The 8,249-nt window shown below is 33.6% G+C and overlaps 1 pseudogene; it reads left to right on the top strand.

Annotated features, from left to right (window-relative positions):
• The first annotated feature begins 3,677 nt into the window (after window positions 1-3,677).
• LOC149242103 (phytochrome-interacting ankyrin-repeat protein 2 pseudogene) lies at window positions 3,678-4,136 on the top strand (annotated as a pseudogene).
• The last annotated feature ends 4,113 nt before the right edge of the window (window positions 4,137-8,249 follow it).

Raw genomic sequence — 8,249 nt, 5'->3', positions numbered from 1 at the left:
AGAAAGAATACTAAGGTACCTTAGTTTAAAATTTTAAAATACTTGAAAAATTGGGCATTTGACATGCTATACAAGTTTTCTCATGTGAAGAGGCAAAAAATCAACAAGTTTTAAGAAATTTATCTTAACTTTGAATTGCTACATCAAATTTTGTCATCCCACTAGAGTGGAATTGTAGAGAAGACATATAAAAGTAGTATTAATTGGCAATTAGTACTCCACAAATCATATCAAAAACAAAATAGTAAAAATGTTGATTGATTATGATAATGCCCATAACTTCACCAATTACAAATTAAAAAACTTCTCAATTGCTTCATATTTCTAGTACTGGAATTTCAAGTATTGATTGTAGATATAGGTATCATAAATTGTTTAAGTGCCATAGTATTAAGGTGGATATAGTGATGTATTGACTAGATATCCCATGATTATAATGAAAATGGGTAGTGTTAATGTTTCATTAATGGTTCAATGCTTACAATGATTGAGAGATATTACCCTTAATTTTCAATATCTTTCATGATATTTTCCTCAAAAGGCAAGGAAATGGAGATTAAATATATATAATTGACACTTTATAAAGAGATAAGCTCTAATAGGATAACAAAAAGTGACTCAAAAAAGGAAACCATGGTGTAAATGCAAAATTGTGTTCATTTGATGTTCTATATCCTCTACCTAAGTGGATCTCCAAAAAGTTATTAAAAACATTCCAAGGTATTTGGAGAGATTCCTAAGGGCAACCTAGAAGTGTACCAACTAACATTAGGCCTCAATAGCATCCTTATGCAGTGTAAAATGAGCATTTGATTTAAGAAATGTTCTAGGTTGACATCATTCAACCTAGCCAAGGTTCTTTCTTTTTATTAATGATGAAGGTTGCAAAAAGAAAATGGTCCATTGCATATATGTCCAAATAAATAAACATTTAGGTATTATGGCCCTTGTTAGGTGTTGTAGAGGATTGAAAGTATGGCTTTAAAATTGGATTTTCCTCCATATTCATGTGTACATCTAATCTTCCATGTTTCTTTCTTAAAAAGGTAATTAGTAACAAGATATCAATCCAAATTATTTTACTAGATATTAATGAAGAAGTGTAAATCATATTAGAACTAGAAACAATACTTGAAACAAGGATTCAATGTTTTAGAAACTGAGAAATTACTAAATACCATGAAATGGAAGAACCCATGACTCCAAGAGGCAACATGAGAAGATGAGTTATTCATGCAGAAACACCCATACTTAATTAAGTGTTGATGACAACACATATTTGAAAAGGAGAGACATGTTAAGACCTATACAAGAGTCATTCAAACATAAAGCCCATTATTAAACACTTGACATTGAGTTACATTTGTTTGAAGAAGAATGTTCAACTTACAAGGATATCCAGATCAATTATAGTGAGACACTAAAATTGAAAAAATTGAGTAATATGTTTGAAGAAGAGAAGATAATAAGAATTGCAAACTTTTTGGTCAAGATACACAACAAAATATCCAAGGGGTAGAAAGAAAAGAAGATTTAGGTGATATGTTTTGAGTTGTATAGAATTTTCTTTGTTGGCTACCTATTTTTCTATGTTTGGGTCCCATAGGCTGCTTGGCCTAGTGGACCTGATTAAAACACCTCATTCATTGATTCATTTCTATTATATTATTATGTATGTTATAATTTTGCATTGTACAATTTCATTATAATTGTACCCTATGCCTTCTGTGTGTGTGTGTATATATATAGAGAGAGAGAAGAAACCTAGTCTTAGAGTCATCATATCTTGTCTTTTATTGTATTCATTGTAAAAAGGAGGTTTCACCCTCAACTTCTTATCATTTTTAAGGTGCATAATTTAGAACAAAATCATTGAAGCAAGTGGGTGAAGACCATTGTGCCCCTAAATCAAGCATAATATAAAGTAATTATGAACTTTGTTTGAATAATTTTGACCCAAAAATATATGTTTCATACCACAAATGGGTTCCAAATTATTTTTGGATGCTAAATCCCTTGGAAAAATAAATAAATCAACCACACCTAAATGGCCTTTACATGGCTTTACCTACCTTCCTTCCTTCACTTTCTTACTTTAAAAGTGTCAAATAAAATTATACAGTGATCTACTTTAATTCAAAGTATATCTTTGCATGCACGACAACAAAAATAGTCATCAAATTGTCTATGGGCAATGCGAAACTATTGTCAATCCACATGTATCCCCACAAGATCTCTAGGTTATGCTTGAAATATACCATGTAACTAATAGACTTAAATGGAAAGATTAATGGTTTTCTCTTGAAAAGCTTACCATCATCAAAAGTTTTGATTTATATCAAATACTTTTCATATTAAAGATGCCACAACATGTTTATTGACAGTGACATTTTTCATAACACTTCTTGTTCAGATATTCCATTGAGCACTTACACATATGCATACATAATAATTTATGTTTACGTTTATATTTTGAAAAGACATAACACTATGAACCACACTCGTTGGTTCGAAATGCATCAACAAAAATATTATAATGTGATTTCCGCCAAAAAATCTTCTAAAAAACTATTATTATTATTGTTTTATTGATTGACGCTATGTGATTCATTTCACTAGTTCCAATCCCACTTCTTCACCCCTGTGAGCATCACCCGATGCAATGAGTGCTAAGTGAACTATTCAAAAAATCATGAGAAATTAGTCAGTTACGACTACCTCTCATGGAAATGGTCATACGTGAATGACTTACTTAACGTAGTTGAATCCCAAAATGATATCTATTATTATTATTGTTTTAGTATGATAGATGTGTGAAGCAAATATATATTATTATTACTCTCATGATAACATCTTTGATATAATATATTGAATTATAAAAGTCTTTTACATAAAAATTGAGCTTCTGCATCACAAGTAATGGAGTGTTTTACATCAAACTTAATAGGACATGTTATTACCAACCATAATGTTATATTAAAAATAAAAAATAAATAAAAATAATAATTAAAATAAATAATTACATACTTGTTAGATTTATTTTAAACTATTAACTATGTATTACTTATATTTATAATGAAATGAAGTGATATTTTAAGATTTATAAGACTAATTATGTTAATAACTTGTACAAAATATTTGTTAGCAAATGAGTATTCCATTTAGCCAAATTTGCAGTATAAGCTGATAAGTTATGTTTTTTTTCCCGTTGGAAAAAAAATTGTGCTTCTTCATAGTTCCAATTTAAATAAGATTCTGTCGGTCAAATAATTATGTTAATAATTCCCCATATATATATATCATATGAGTTAGTGAAATGTTATCAAACATAGCGAGTTATTTCCTTTGGGATTCTGGGTGAAATATAATTCTTTCGAATAAAACATAACCGTTGGAGAGAGCGTTTCATTGTACTAAATATTCCAACGGGATTGTCCTTTGGGATTCTCAGTGAAATATAGTGCTTTCGAATACAACATAACCGTTGGAGAGGGCCTTTCATTGTGCTAAATATTCCAACGGGAAAGCAATTGCCATTCATGATGAGACGCCATTCAGCAAAGAGAAGACATTATATGGTCACCTCTCATACAATATTAGACGACAGGGGTTGGACTCCTCTTCACATCGAAGCTCGTAAAGGCAATTTAGAGGAGGTGAGGCGTCTCCTCAACGAGGGTGCGGATGTGAACGTACGTGCGTTGGGCCCAAAACTCCGTGGAGCCACTCCTCTGCACTTTGCTTCCGCTGGTGGGCATTTGGAGGTGATGGATGAATTACTGGTGCGTGGCGCTGACATTGATGCACGGACAAAGGGTGGCGTATGTGGATGGACTCCCCTTCACTGTGCAGCGAAGGAGCGAAATAAGAAAGCCATGGAATTTCTAATTGAGAATGGGGCCTTTCTTTCTGAAGATATGAATGACATCAGATTCAACCCTGACCTTTATTACTGCCCGGGACTTGAATGGGCTTATGAGTTTTACAGGACAAGGGAAGCGGCCCTAATATCTTCACCAGGCGATGGAGCTTCAGGCAGTGAGGAGGATGTCAATATAATCTCGTAAATAAATTGGGTATCCTAAAAATATACAGATTATTGGGTACTTGAAAATGTGTATGCATTTATAACTTTTAGCACCCTGCGGGATGACCTTCTCTACAAACGTTGTTTCAATATTTTAGATTGTCTCCGCATTTCTAATTTTGAAAAGTCTGTTTTTTGCTCACCCATTGGCATCTTGTTGGCTCACATTATATGCAATGGACTCTTGTTGGTTAGCATCATGTTGCGTCACATTATATGCTAAGGAGTCCTTTTGGTCACAATTTATATGATTGTTAATATATGGATATGTTATTCTTCCATTTTTTGCTACATTGGTTATTATCTATAGTTATTCCTTTATTATAATCGAAACCATATAATCAATGCTGAAATCAAAAGCTTGCAATGGACTATAAAATAATATTATTATTGACATTATTAAATATGCTGGGTAAGCATTACTATTTCTTGGATTGGTTGGGTTATTATGGTTTAATTGGCTTATAAAAAGTTGTGTTAAAATTTAGGTTATTTTGTTTTACTGGGCAAATAAAAAGTTGTGTTAAGGTTAACATAAATTTACTATGATAGAAAATTCTTTTAAGATGAACATAAATTTACCCATTGGTTGTGATATGCGTGAGAAGTCATTGTAAATTCTTTATATACCATTTATTGTGAGAGTATGTAGCTAATAATGAATTACTTTAGGAAAGCTGGTTGCATTTAAATATGGTTTCTATTTTTTCAACAATTTACTTTATCATTGTTTTTCTAGGATTGAAATAAGAAAATTTGGGTTAAATCTTTATCTTTGTCACCCTTTTATGGTCTTTTTCAGCTCCCTGCCCTTAGGGATCTGTTTGTTCTAAACTATAATGTATTTTCCTTTTATTTCCATGTTTTCATGGTAATAATATAGATATGCAATATTCCACGAGGTTAGGGTTCAAATCCTGCTTTGGTGTGTGGCTCAAGGAGTAGACTCCCCACTAGGCGGAGTCTCGGCTCTTGCCAAAATAATATGAAATTAGCATATCTGTTTGCAAGTTGTTGGATGTACTCTTGGTGTTATAGTCGTAGCTACGAGAATTGAGGTCAGGGTTCAAATCACATTGAGTATATTGTCGTGCTATGGTGTGAGGCTCAAGGAGTAGACTCCCCACTAGCATGAGTCGAGGCTCTTGCCAAAATCGTAAGAAATTAGTTTGCAGGTTGTTGGATGTACTCTTGGTGTTATAGTAGCAACTACTAGAATTGATAGTGGGTCTTCCTTAGATTAGGTCTCACAGATTCACCACGTTGTTAATATATATATATATATATATATATATATATATATATATATAATGTCAAAGAAGTGTTTAGTTTAACATGATACATATAAATTTCATTCTCTTTGTAGTTTTCAATTTCTTTTAAGTCAAAATAATTTTCCATTTTAATAGTTTTGTGCCATTCCATTTAGATTTGAGCTAGCTAAATACCCAAATTTTCTCATCTAGTTTTATTCACTGAAAACTTTAATTTATTTCATAAGCTATTGTTTTGGATTTAGGGATTTGAAATCTCTTTTATTTCATAGCAAATGTATTTGATGTACCTCACATTCTTGTTGCCCCTCTTACTCTTTCTTATACACATTCACATATATTTTACTCATACTGACTACTCTCTTTCCTTTTCACAATTTTTTGATATTTTAGTCACACTTCATTTTCTTTTGCACATGGTCAATAATAGCTTCAATTTTTTTATAGGCTTCTATATTTTATCCCTTTACTTTACCATAGTAATTGATCCATGGCATTGACCCATGGTAATTCCACTTGACCATGTCAAGTCCTTGACAGTGCCATTGAACCATTTCAGATCACCATTCTTGAAAAATTCAAACGTTGGCTGGTAATAGTGTTTGAAACCTTAATTTGAGCTCCCTCAAATATGGCACTAGCTTTATTAACCCTTACAACTAGGTGCTATGACCAAGAACCTACCCTAATGAGAACTTACAACTTATTGGGTATCAGTTGGCTCCTTTCTTTGTGTGTTGTTGTGACCACTCCTTGTGACCACCTGCCATGACCTAGCTTACCATGTTAGTTCTCTTTTTCGGCCACTTCAGGACCCATAATTGCTATGAATTTGTTGTCATGTAGTTTATGTCTATCCACAACAAAAGCACCAAAAGTCTTAAAACACTAAACCTTTTCAAAACACATTCCCATCCTGGAACTATGTCCTCTTTCGAACATCGAACATCAGCCCCTAAAATTTTTCACCAAACACAATATGCTTGTGTATTAAGACTGAAGTTTCTCATACACATTCACATATATTTTACACATACTCACTTCTCTCTTTCCTTTTCACAAACTTTTTATATTTTAGGCACACCTAATTTTCTTCCGCACATGATCAATTATAGCTTCAATTATTTTGTCAGCTTCTATATTTTATCTCTTTACTTTACCATGGTAATTGATACATGATATTGACCCATGGTAATTCCATTTGACCATGTCAAGTCCTTGACAATGCTATTGTTCCATTTCAGATCACCATTCTTGACAAATTCAAAGTTGGCTGGTAATAGTGCCAGAAACATTAATTTGAGCTCCCTCAAATTTGGCACTAGATTTATTGTGCTATGACCAAGAACCTACCTGAATGAGCACTTGAAACTTATTGGGTATCAGTTGGCCCCTTTCTCTATGTGTCCACCTACCATGACCCAGCTTACCATGTTAGTACTCTTTTTTGGTCACTTTAGGTCCTCAACATAACATACTGTTACAGTTATTTTGGTACCCTGCTACTATGATGTTGTCACTTAACATAAGTTCTTGCAACTATTTTACATCAGTTTATTTTGTGGCCAAGTTTCTTGTTACGTCAAGACTTCTCGATCTTCATTTGTTCTAATCCCACTTCTTTTTGACAGTTCATTGGTCTAATTCCCAATGCCTTCATGAGGGACCCATAATTGTTGTGAATTTGTTGTCTTGTAGTTTATGTTTATCCACAAAAAAACGAAACATTTTAAAACATGAAACCTTTGAAAAAAACATTCCCACCTTGGAACCATGTCCTCTTTCGAACATAGAACATTAGCCCCTTCAATTGTTCACCAAACATAATATGCTTGTGTATTAAGACCAAAGTTGAGACTGAAGTTCCGTGAGAAAACTTCAACTAATGACAATCTTTCCCATTTGCAATTGAAGACTAATTTGTTGCTACTTTAGGATTTCACCCTTCATGTTGATCCATTACCATTTATTTTAACTCTATGGGGTTTCAATGATCCACAACCTAATATGGGACCTATTACACTTATCAGGATGTCACCCAAAATGCATACAAAACACTCCACGAAGTCTTCAAAATTGCTTAAAGATTGTTCAAAGAGCAAAACAGTCGCATGCCAAGAGCCCTTGGAAGGGCGAAGAAACATTATCGAGAGGCTAAAACACCATGAATTGTAGGTTTAGATAGTGCAATGCACAACAGCCGTTAGATCTAGCTGATCAATGGCCCATATCTAAGCAGCAAATCACAATCGGCTCTACATAGAGGAGGACTTAAGACTGGGCGCAATACACCCCTGATTAGCGATCTCCGATGATTGGATCGTCAGGATGCAATCGGCGGGGACATACACTATGTTATATAAAGACATTTGGCTTGGGCGATATGCAATTGCGAAGGAGCAAGGCCTTTATACAAGAATATGCACGATGCGATGTTGCGGACCCGACAGTATTCTAAATATTATTTGATACTATTTGAGGTCTGCAGGAAATCCATTTTCAATGTATTTTCAGGTATTTCATTATTTAACAAAATACAAAAGGAACCAAGGGGTAGCGACGATGCGATAGGTCCCAGACCCGAAAGGGTTTGGGAATGAAAATTTATAATGTTTTCAAGTTTGGAGAAAGCCATTTTTCATGTATTTTCAATGTTTTTACGTATTTCATAATACAAAGGAAATATGCAGGGACAGGTCGTGTGCGACTTGCAATAGCGACCTTAGGGCAGACCCGATGAGAGAATAGACCAGATTTAAGGACTTTTGAAGTCCGAAAGAACAGAGATGGGTGGGATTTTGATGTGTGCAGTGTTTTCTATATAAAAACAAGAAAACAATCATTATAAACATTTAAAGGGAAAACAAAGGCCTGATGGCCCTTCTATC

The sequence above is a fragment of the Pinus tabuliformis genome, chromosome 8 (assembly GCF_031772625.1).
Source record: "Pinus tabuliformis cultivar Carrire ecotype Pingquan chromosome 8, CPIR1, whole genome shotgun sequence".
NCBI classification, from domain to species: Eukaryota; Viridiplantae; Streptophyta; class Pinopsida; order Pinales; family Pinaceae; genus Pinus; species Pinus tabuliformis.
This window is presented reverse-complemented; position numbering and strand designations above follow the sequence as displayed.